The following is an 11,012-nucleotide window of genomic DNA, read 5'->3' as shown; positions in this document are numbered from 1 at the left end:
GAGGATAAAAACTTTTCTTACAAATACCATGGCACAAGATCGGCTCAACGCTCTGGCTATGCTCTCCACTGAGAAAAAACTGACACGAAACATTCCTGGTTTCAACACCAGGGTCATTGAGAAATTTGCCTCCCAGAAAGAGAGACGAGCAAAGTTCCTGTACAAATGACTGCTGAATTCGAACACACACCCAGAAAGACTGAAACAAATAGACAGAGAGACAGAGGGAGAGAGACAGGTAGACGAAGAGAGAAAGAGAGACGGACACAAAGAGAGAGAGACAGAGAGAGACAGACACACTAAGAGACAAACAAACAGAGATAGAGACACAGAGAAAAGGACACAAAGACGGAGACACAGAGAAGGAGACAGAGACAGACACAGATGAACAAAGAGAGAGACAGAGAGAGAGAGACACACACATTGTTGATTTGTATCGTATAGATTAAGCTCAAATCACCTTCTGTAAAGTTAACATCATTGTATAATATTTGATCTCATAAAATTGACTGTAGTTGTAAATTGTTGTTGTTTTTTTTGTCTTTGAAACTGTCGATTTTAAGAAGGAAAGTAAATACTATTTTAAAACATTTAATAATTGTCCGGCTGCTCTTTTTGAATGATTATACTAGACTAGGCACGGAAATGTTTTTGGCACACCAGCCCCACCAAGAATTTTTTTCACCAGCCGCCACTGGCTTCTGTCATTTAGTTTCCAGGAAATGTTGATGACATACTGGGATTTCTTGTTCTCCTGCTGTCACTGTCAAGTGCCAGCTTAACATGTGAGAGGTAGCAGGATCCATGCATGTGTTCATGTTTACAGCAGACAAGGAGGAAACCTTGGAGGATTTCAGGGACTTTTAGCAGTGGTTCACACTTCAGGTGTGAAAGCTTCTCAGTATAAAATTTTAAGTGAGCGAGCCAGGAGTTGAACCTAGAATCTTCTGACAGTAGTCAGTCATGCTATCCATTGCACCACCAGCGCTGTGAAAACCTCTTCATGTTCATGTGTACTTGATTTTATAGACAATCCAAACGATCTGGTGGCATTTTCAGGGGACACAATGGTGCAGTGGTCAGCACTGTTGCCTCACAGCAAGAAGGTTCCAGATTCGAGCCCCAGCTGTGTGGAGTCTGCATGTTCTCCCTGTGTCTGTGTGGGTTCTCTCTGGTACTCCAGCTTCCTCCCACAGTCCAAAGACATCAAGAGGGGACGAGGCTGATTGATCCTCTAAATTGACCGTAGGTGTGGCTGTGAGTGTGAATGGTTGTCTGCCTGTATGTGTTGGCCCTGTGATGGACTGGTGACATGTCCAGGATGAACCCCGCCTCTTGTCCGAAGGCTGCTTGGATAGGCTCCACCCCCACACACAAACCTTGACATATAATCAGTGGAGAAAAGGAAATTTATCAACACTCATGACTTCATCTGTTTTGAGGACTGAACTGGATATAAACTCTGAGAATTCAGAGTAAGGACCAGGAGGGTGGGACACAATAATAGATAGGAGGAAATGTGGACTCTGGGTTCTTTTCGAGAATGTGAAGGCAATGACAGTCCTGCCAAGTGACATCACTGACATGAATGGATGACTTCAGTCACATGACTGGATGACTTCAGTCACATGACTGGATGACTTCAGTCACATGACTGGATGACAGTGTAGATGCCAATGTAGAGGTTGGGGAAATAGTCTCTGAGAATCCAGCTTGAACCAACGCCCTCCTTGTTCTTCAAAAACCCAAACAGCGACCATCAGTCTCCCTCCAATCCTGTACTTGGGTTCAATGTTGCTGTTCCATTTTGCAGCAGTAGGTGTCGCTGTGATCCCAGGTTCAGTTCAAGAGTCCCAACTCCAGCTCATGTTGGTGACCTCAGTGGCAGGGTAAAATGGCGCTTCAGTGGATCATGTGCATCAACTCATGTCTGTCCTCACTGCTCCACAGGTCTGTCAAATGTTCTGTAAAATAGTTTGACCACAGCAGAGATGCTAGATTAGGAGTTGATGGGAGTTGTTGCAGATACCAGTGTCCAAAGTCCAGCTTGAACCTAGTTTGTGCACTTATTTGTCAAGCTAGCAGAGATTCTTTTCACTGCCAAGCTAAAGTGACTTCTGTCAACAAAGGTAAACACACAAAAGGATATTTCTACTGTCAGTTCAAGATTTTTATCAAACTCCTTTTTCATAGCTTCAACCTTCCTCTTGTGTTAGCTTTCTGTTCCCATCTCTGATGTTAACAGGTCAGTTTTGACCCTCGTCTTCAATCAGCTGTAAAATAAACTAAAAACAATTTTCTATCATCCAAGTTGTTTCCCATCTCCCGGTTACCTTGTTAGGCTTCCTTATCCATGGAAATATTGATTGGAATATTTTGTTGTGGGCCTCTGGACCTTTTTTTAGTCAGTAAACCCTCGATTTCAGTTAAAAAAATGATCAAATGAACCTCCAGAAAATCATAGAAATAAACAAAATGTTGTTGTGTTTCCTGACCATTACTGAGGGGTGTTAGAACACATCTCTGACATGGATTGGTTTGATTTATTATTCATTTTAATATTATTAACTATTGTAACATCCATGGTGTTATGGGTCAGTTTCGACCCTCATATATTTACTTCAACAAAAAGGCAAAAAATTCTCTTTTTTTTCAGCAATAGAACTTTAATACAAACACAAAATGAAAAGCAGAAATGGAGTGACTGCAGGAACAGGAGCTCCATGGAGCTCAAAGGAGTGATCACTCTCAACTTTGAGCAGTCCTGTTCAGAGTTTTCCAACAGGGCTTTGAGAGACCAAGAGTTCCCCAGAGCTGCAAGGAGGAACAAGAAGGAGACTTGGAAAAAGAAGGGAGGGAAACCTGCTGATGTGTTATGAACTTAAGTCACATAAAGTTCTCCATTTATTGAGTTTGTATTTTAAAACTTAAATGTGCAGTTCAGTGTTGAACAATAAAGAATGTGTTTATTGGTGATAAAGCATTTTCAGGTTTTACCTCCCAAGGTTGTCTGGTTCCAGGGGAAATTTGAAAATTCCAGTCCCCAACCTTGGCTGTTCTGAAACTCTTCTCCTGAATCACTCCTGAGCTGCAGCAAGAAAAAATACCAGTGCCCAACCAGATCAACTTCATGGCTGCTAACAGCCTCAGACACTTGATTTCCATCAATCTGGAGCCAAGAAGGCCCTCACCTGTGGTTCTCCTCCAGGAGGGTCCAGGTTCTGCCATTGTGGCTCCTTGTGCCACTGCCAGAGAGTCTCAGCTGCACACTGCAACATTTCAAGAGGAGATTTACATTCCTTCAAATGTCCTGACATCTTATTCCAATGGTTCTGTTCCATATTTATATTTTAAAATCAATCACACAATGAAAGCTGCCACAGCTGGTTTAACAGAGAGAACACACTAAGAGATTTGAAACCAGTAAAATATGCTTTTCTGTGTGCAAACTAGTGAGGGGCATGGAAGGATATTTTACCACCAATACAGAACCCAAACTTTAGTCATGTGATGAGATGGCGACTGTGAAGAGTGATTATGAAGTTAATGGACAAAATGTGAATTGAAAGAAAATACATTAAAAAATACTAAATAAACAAATAAATAAAAGAAGGAGCACAAATGACATTTTTCTGCACAAATTTACTGGTATTAGACTGCATTTTTGGTTCATGAGTAGATGAAAGAGTATCACATATATATTATATACATGTGATACATGCACGTGGCTTTGGACGAAAGCTGAAAGAAATTGTAGAATTATTTAAATGTACCAAGTGGACTGTTTCAGGTTTCTTGAAGATGCTTCAGCTCTCATCCAAGAGGCGTCTTCAGTTTTCTTCACTGATGGGAGGATTTATAGCTCTGTGGGGGCGGGACCTTCTACAGAGGTGATTGACACATGTGAGCTCTGGGTGTCTGAGTTGTTTTGGTCAGGTTGTGAAAGGGAAGTTGACTCAACTGGTATCTGTGTCAGTTAAAAGCCTCACAGTAATTCCATAATGTTGGAGTAGAAACCAGAGTCGCTCACAATGAGGATGGGATTCAAACCCACGCGTGCAGAGCACAATGGATTAGCAGTCCATCGCCTTAACCACTCGGCCACCTTGTCTGCTGACAGCAACCCTGAGCTTTTAAACACCTGAACTCTTTGGAGCCTATTTGTCAGAAATGGACCCAGCAGGAGCCACTGAACACAACTCTGACATAATCAGGCTTCTTCCCAGCAGCATCGTGCTACAGAAGGCAGAATACAGACCATCGACACATCATCAGAGTGAACACCAGCTGATGTTTACAAGTTTAATTCACCTTTTACTACAAAATGACATCCAAGCTCAGATTCTCTTGTCCTGATTGAACAAGTAAATGTTTAAGAAGATGAGAGTACCAGACTTTTTCATCCAAGGAAACAAGCATCCTATCACTGTCCTATGCAGAGTTTCTTTAAAAAAAAAAAGTGAGACAACCTCAAGATTTTCTGTTTCCTCTTGTTGGATTTTGCCACAGAGAATCAGAGACAATCAAAAGCTTGTTGGACTTTAACGTTGGAGGACTGAACAAGTCATGACATCATCAGTTTTACCTTCACAGGTGCTTCATTTACTTTACTTTCAATTTTACAGAGGTAGAACCTGAAATCAAAGCTGTCCATCAAAAGAAGTGAAAGCTTCCCAGGCTGTGATGTTCTTGTCTACAAACTGTCTTGTATGGAGCTTCAATCTTTAATAAAAAGAATAAAAAGAAGATAACACTTGTTGTGATTTGGCGCTTTAAAAATAAAACTTACGACTTACATGGAAACTGTCTGGGGGGGGTGGAGCCTCCATCAGGTATGTGTTTGATGTCTGAATTCTTTCTCTGATGTCTGAATTTTGTCTTTGATCTCTGGGTTCTGAGCATTGATCTCCTGCTTCAGTCTTTGATCTCTGACTGATCCTAAACTAATCAAAGGATCACATCAGCATATTGGTCCAGTCTACAGATGGTGATTTTACCTATTTGAAGCCTTATTTTGTGTTTGATGGACATTTTTAAAATCATTAATGACTTTTTGACTGAACATCCTGGACACTGTGGTGCCTGATGAGGAGACAACTTGGGTACAAAGTTGAAGAGGAGGGTTTTTGGAGAGGGGATATTTTTGCAGTGTTCCAAGTCAATAATAACTGTGGCAAATATCATCATTTTTCAAAATGTCCTCACGAAGATGGTTTGAAATTCTGTCTCTCCCTCATCCTCAGCTGCTGCAGCACTTTAAAGAAAACCTTTGACTCGTGGATCTAAAAAGATCAGATGTTGTCTCCTCCAGAACATCAACACTTTAACGTTGTTGGCAGGACTCCAACCTGAGCAGGGAGACCCCAATGGATTTCTAGTCCATCGCCTTCACCACTCGGCCACAACAACCACATTCACACACACATTTGTAAAAGATTCACATTGACACAACTCTTTAAAATTGTGTCACAAGCCCATTTGTGTGAGGTCCTATTTTCTCTTTTTCCGCATTCCTTTGTTTCCAGGTCTCTAATAAGTGCAGAATTACAAAGACAAGCAAGCTGGATCCATCCTGGGCAGGTGATAGGAGCCATTGACCACTGGCCAGAGACCCTGGCACAGACTTTGGGGAGTGGTGAGAGAGAGCATTTCTACAATTATATTATACATTTATAGAATTCTACAATCCTACAATTTCATTGAGCAGACGCTTTTGTCCAAAGCCACTTGCATATTTTTTCGGTGAGTTTGGCTCCTGAGCTCAAGACAGTTGTGACTCATAAAGGACAGCTTCAAATGCAGCTGTGAAGCCTCATTGTCAGCTGGGAGGAACGACAGGTGTCTCCCTCTAGTGGCTCCTCACAGCAACACGAGCCTCATTTCATTCACATGCATCCACCACCTCACGACCAAAGGCCAGTTGGGCCTCCACAGACAGGTGAGTTTCAAGTGTTGGACAAAGGTCTTTAAGATGTTCTTATTAATTCTATAACATCTGAGATTAAAATCTATGGAATTACAACCAACAAGCAGTCAAACACCTGATCAGATGCTCCTTCATGAGGCTGAGAAGAATCAATCTAAACTGGGATGAAGAAAATTAATTGAGAAGAGAAACCTACTGATTGGATGACATGGACCCACCTGATCCATGTCAGCCTTGTTGGAGCAGAAAGAGGTGGATCAGAGGAATCAGTGGATCAAGACTCAGGTGTCAGATGAAGAATCTCTTTATTCACAATTGAGTCAGAGAAATCTTCCAACGTGAACGTGACAGACCATTTTATACCAAAGACAGGCTGTGTGTGTGTGTGTGTGTGTGTGTGTGTGTGTGTGTGTGTGTGTGTGCGTGTGTCCCTACTGACTGGAAACTGAATAATAACCAGACTTATTTTTGTTATTGACCAAGTCTGGGTGACTCACTAAATTCATAACTGAAGTGATTATTTAATTAATAAACAAGACATTTGTCCAAAAGTCATGATCAAATTCATGTAAAATCTGAGCAACGAGGGTTTGAAAATGTTCAAATGAGCCAAAACAATGTCCTGGGATCCAACCAGGGACCTTTAGATCCACACCAATCTTCCCTGACCTCATAGAAACTGGAACATTTCAACAAATAAATTCAAATTCAACTAAGCAGCAACTCTAGAACAGTCAGAGCACTTGCTAATTCCCCTGTTAGCTCCAGATCAGACAATGCAGGCTCACCTTCACACTTGGTTGTACGACCGTCACCAGTTGAAGCTTCTCTGGTTCAACAAACTCTGGGGACTCAAGACACAAATCAGCACCGGTGCAGGTCCAGATCCAGATGTTAGCTGATGGGGACAATGGCTTAAGGGAGCTCCAGGTAGCTGGTTTGAACTGGTCCCTCATCTCTGTGAGTAGAAACCATCTGAGGTGGAGGGTGAAGATCTGCTTTGACCTCCTGATCTCCCAGTAAAGCCAGTATAGATGTTGAGCTTGGAGGAGTTGATGGCCTCCTTCATCTTCTTGTTGGAGATGTTTGCTAAACTCAGCACCACCACAGATCAGAGGAAAGTCCACTTGTCAGCTGGACACTGGAGTTTCTAGTGACCTGCAGGATCTTAGTTGTGGTGGCAGCAGGCCTGTTCTAAGAGCTTTGCTCACATTCATGATCAGGCTTCATAATGGTTCTGGACCACTGTGTGATAGGAGCTGATCCTGGAGCAGCAGAAGACAAATATAGAGAAGAAAAGACAAAAGACAGAGAGAAATGAGGGAGAGAATGACAAAAAGATGGGAACAAGATGAGGGTGAAAGACAAGCAGAGAGAAAGACAGGGGGGACAGGGGGATGGAAGACAGACACACAACCAACAACAGCAACAGCAGCAATAATAGTTTTGATATTGTCCTGTTATTGATGTTTTCATGTGAAAGTGGCATATTTAAGATAAAAGACACTGTTAGAACAGAAAGATCCATAAAACCCACCAACCAGAGGTGTGTCTGGTACAGATGTGGAATTATTGGCTCACACAATGTTGAGGCAACTGGGAAGAAGACAAACAAAAGAGGCTTGTTTGATTCAGACATTCATCAAAAATGGTCCTGTCGAACTGTTCAATGTGTCATGACTTCAGAAGCTCAAATCCTCTCTAAGTTCTAGTGAGAGTGGAAGAGATTATAAAATGAGAGAAGCAGGGGCCTCCCTCAGAGCTGAAATAGCTCAGTTGGGAGAGCGTTAGATTGAAGATCTAAAGGTCCCTGGTCCGATCCCAGGTTTCAGCAGAGGAACAGCATTGACTTTACTTTCCAGTGGAGGAACTGCAGACATGAAGGAAACGAACATCTTGTCCTGTGCATTCTTATGACATTCAAGACATTTTTGGAGCCTCTTGTTGGATTTTGCCACAGAGAATCAGAACCAATCAAAAGCATGGTGGACTTGAACATGGAGGATTGAACAAGTCAAGAAAGCAGCAGTTTGACCTTCACAGGTGTTTCTTTTCCTGTCTAAATGCTGAAGGAAGAGCCTGAGTAGCTCAGACGGTAGAGCATCAGACTTTTAATCTGAGGGTCCAGGGTTAAAGTCCCTGTTCAGGTGCTATGCTGGTGTTCCAGTGTTTAACAACATGGTACTGGATGAAGTTCATTGTTGAACAAACTGTTATCATCAGAAGTAGAAGTGTTCTCGTCTTGCCACTGTGAGACTGTAGCTGCAGGTCAAATGTGAGATAAAAGTGACTAATAATAATTTCATGTGGCATGCAATTAACGAAAGACCACAAATGACACTGGTCAAGTTAATTTTATTTATATTGCACCAAATCACAACAAAACTTATCTCATGACACTTTACAGGTAGAGCAGGTCCAGTACCAAACTGCTTCAATGAATCTACACCCAACAATTCTCCATCAGCAAGCACATCCTGCAAAAGCGGCGACAAAAACCTTCCTTTTAACAGGCAGGAACATCGAGCAGATCCAGGCTCAATGGGGACGGCCTTCTGCTTTGACCGATTGGGGGGAAAGAGAACAGGAACAAAACAGATAATGGAGGAAGACGGATATGTAGAAGGAAAGAGAGGGACAGAGATAAAGAGAGAGAGAGACTGATGGAAAGACGGTGATGTGAGTAGGTGGAGCTACGGGTGGCAGCTTGAGCCTCTTCAGCTCTGCAGCCTCCTCCAGCAGCACCCAGATCTGGAATGAGAGGAGCCAAAAAGGCTCCAGAAAAGGAGACAAGTTAGTAATACCTATGAGTATAATTAATGTATGACACATATAGGAGGAGAGAGAGGAGTAGAGAGAAGCCCAGTACACTGCATCTGCCATCTTTCTACTTCAAATTAAATAGGTGTCCTGTCAATAAAAGAAAAGAAAGTTGATGTCATCGAGAGAAAAGTACTGCATCTGCCATCTGTCTACTTCAAATTAACCACTGCATGAAATTCCATTCCAAAGCTGCAGAGGGCGCTTCAAGAAAAGGTGTGTGAGGGAAGCTCGCTCATGCTGGTCCCCAAAGACTCAAAGCTGCCCTTTCCTCACAAAGAAATAAAAAAGCTTACAGCACCTGGTAATCCCAGGCGGTCTTCCATCCAAGTACTAACCAGGCCTGACCCTGCTTAGCTTCCGAGATCAGACGAGATCGGGCGTGTTCAGAGTAGTATGGCCATAAGCCTTTGACTCTGACACACATGGGCTCTATATCCATTTCACACAATTTACAACCTCAGAAAAAAAGTGATGCGCAACAGCCTCAGGGTCTTTTCACACGCCAAATCGGTGTCATGTCAATAAAAGAAAAGAATGTTGATGTCATCGAGAGAAAAGTACTGCATCTGCCATCTGTCTTCTTCAAATTAACCACTGCATGAAATTCCATTCCAAAGCTGCAGAGGGCGCTTCAAGAAAAGGTGTGTGAGGGAAGCTCGCTCATGCTGGTCCCCAAAGACTCAAAGCTGCCCTTTCCTCACAATGAAACAAAAAAGCTTACAGCCCCTGGTATTCCCAGGCGGTCTTCCATCCAAGTACTAACCAGGCCCGACCCTGCAAAGCTTCCGAGATCAGACGAGATCGGGCGTGTTCAGAGTGGTATGGCCGTAAGCCCTTGACTCTCACACACATGGGCTCTATATCCATTTCACTCACTTTACAACCTCAAAAAAAATGTGATGTGCAACAGCCTCACAGTCTTTTTACACACCAAATAGTTGTCCTGTCAATACAAAGAAAAGAATGTTGATGTCATCTAGAGAAAAGTACTGCATCTGCAATCTGTCTACTTCAAATTACACACTGCATGACATTCTATTCGAAAGCTGTGGAGGGCGCTTCAAGAAAAGGTGTGTGAGGGAAGTTCGCTCATGCTGGTCCCCAAAAACTCAAAGCTGCCCTTTCCTCACAATGAAACAAAAAAGCTTACAGCACCTGGTATTCCCAGGCGGTCTCCCATCCAAGTACTAACCAGGCCCGACCCTGCTTAGCTTCCGAGATCAGACGAGATCGGGCGTGTTCAGAGTAGTATGGCCGTAAGCCCTTGACTATGACACACATGGGCTCTATATCCATTTCACACAATTTACAACCTCAGAAAAAATGTGATGCGCAACAGCCTCAGGGTCTTTTAACACGCCAAATAGGTGTCCTGTCAATAAAAGAAAAGAATGTTGATGTCATCGAGAGAAAAGTACTGCATCTGCCATCTGTCTTCTTCAAATTAACCACTGCATGAAATTCCATTCCAAAGCTGCAGAGGGCGCTTCAAGAAAAGGTGTGTGAGGGAAGCTCGCTCATGCTGGTCCCCAAAGACTCAAAGCGGCACTTTCCTCACAATGAAACAAAAAAGCTTACAGCACCTGGTATTCCCAGGCGGTCTTCCATCCAAGTACTAACCAGGCCCGACCCTGCTAAGCTTCCGAGATCAGACGAGATCGGGCGTGTTCAGAGTGGTATGGCCGTAAGCCCTTGACTCTCACACACATGGGCTCTATATCCATTTCACTCACTTTACAACCTCAAAAAAAATGTGATGTGCAACAGCCTCACGGTCTTTTTACACACCAAATAGTTGTCCTGTCAATACAAAGAAAAAAATGTTGATGTCATCTTGAGAAAAGTACTGCATCTGCAATCTGTCTACTTCAAATTACACACTGCATGACATTCCATTCGAAAGCTGTGGAGGGCACTTCAAGAAAAGGTGTGTGAGGGAAGCTCGCTCATGCTGGTCCCCAAAAACTCAAAGCTGCCCTTTCCTCACAAAGAAATAAAAAAGCTTACAGCACCTGGTATTCCCAGGCGGTCTTCCATCCAAGTACTAACCAGGCCCGACCCTGCTTAGCTTCCGAGATCTGACGAGATCGGGCGTGTTCAGAGTAGTATGGCCATAAGCCTTTGACTCTCACACACATGGGCTCTATATCCATTTCACAAACTTTACAACCTCAGAAAAAAAGTGATGCGCAACAGCCTCAGGGTCTTTTCACACGCCAAATCGGTGTCCTGTCAATAAAACAAAAGAATGTTGATGTCATCG

General features: G+C 43.0%; 5 non-coding genes and 1 pseudogene across 5 annotated transcripts; 1 reads left to right on the top strand and 5 right to left on the bottom strand.

The window, feature by feature from the left end:
* Positions 1 to 7,687: 7,687 nt before the first annotated feature.
* On the top strand, positions 7,688 to 7,760 carry trnaf-gaa (transfer RNA phenylalanine (anticodon GAA)). Its single transcript has one exon. It is a non-coding gene; the product is annotated as a tRNA-Phe (tRNA).
* Positions 7,761 to 9,035: 1,275 nt separating this feature from the next.
* On the bottom strand, positions 9,036 to 9,154 carry LOC147263550 (5S ribosomal RNA). Its single transcript, XR_015114724.1, has one exon. It is a non-coding gene; the product is annotated as a 5S ribosomal RNA (ribosomal RNA).
* Positions 9,155 to 9,463: 309 nt separating this feature from the next.
* LOC147263549 (5S ribosomal RNA) lies at positions 9,464 to 9,582 on the bottom strand (annotated as a pseudogene).
* A 310-nt stretch (positions 9,583 to 9,892) lies between these two features.
* LOC147263548 (5S ribosomal RNA) lies at positions 9,893 to 10,011 on the bottom strand. The gene has a single exon (XR_015115591.1). It is a non-coding gene; the product is annotated as a 5S ribosomal RNA (ribosomal RNA).
* A 309-nt stretch (positions 10,012 to 10,320) lies between these two features.
* On the bottom strand, positions 10,321 to 10,439 carry LOC147263547 (5S ribosomal RNA). The gene has a single exon (XR_015113728.1). It is a non-coding gene; the product is annotated as a 5S ribosomal RNA (ribosomal RNA).
* A 310-nt stretch (positions 10,440 to 10,749) lies between these two features.
* On the bottom strand, positions 10,750 to 10,868 carry LOC147263546 (5S ribosomal RNA). Its single transcript, XR_015113503.1, has one exon. It is a non-coding gene; the product is annotated as a 5S ribosomal RNA (ribosomal RNA).
* Positions 10,869 to 11,012: the final 144 nt, after the last annotated feature.

This window comes from Aulostomus chinensis, chromosome 4 (genome assembly GCF_037954235.1).
Source record: "Aulostomus chinensis isolate RoL2024-O1b breed Wild chromosome 4, RoL_Achi_v1.0, whole genome shotgun sequence".
NCBI lineage: Eukaryota > Metazoa > Chordata > Actinopteri > Syngnathiformes > Aulostomidae > Aulostomus > Aulostomus chinensis.
Note: the sequence above shows the minus strand (reverse complement) of the source record. Positions and strands in the feature narration are given on the sequence as shown.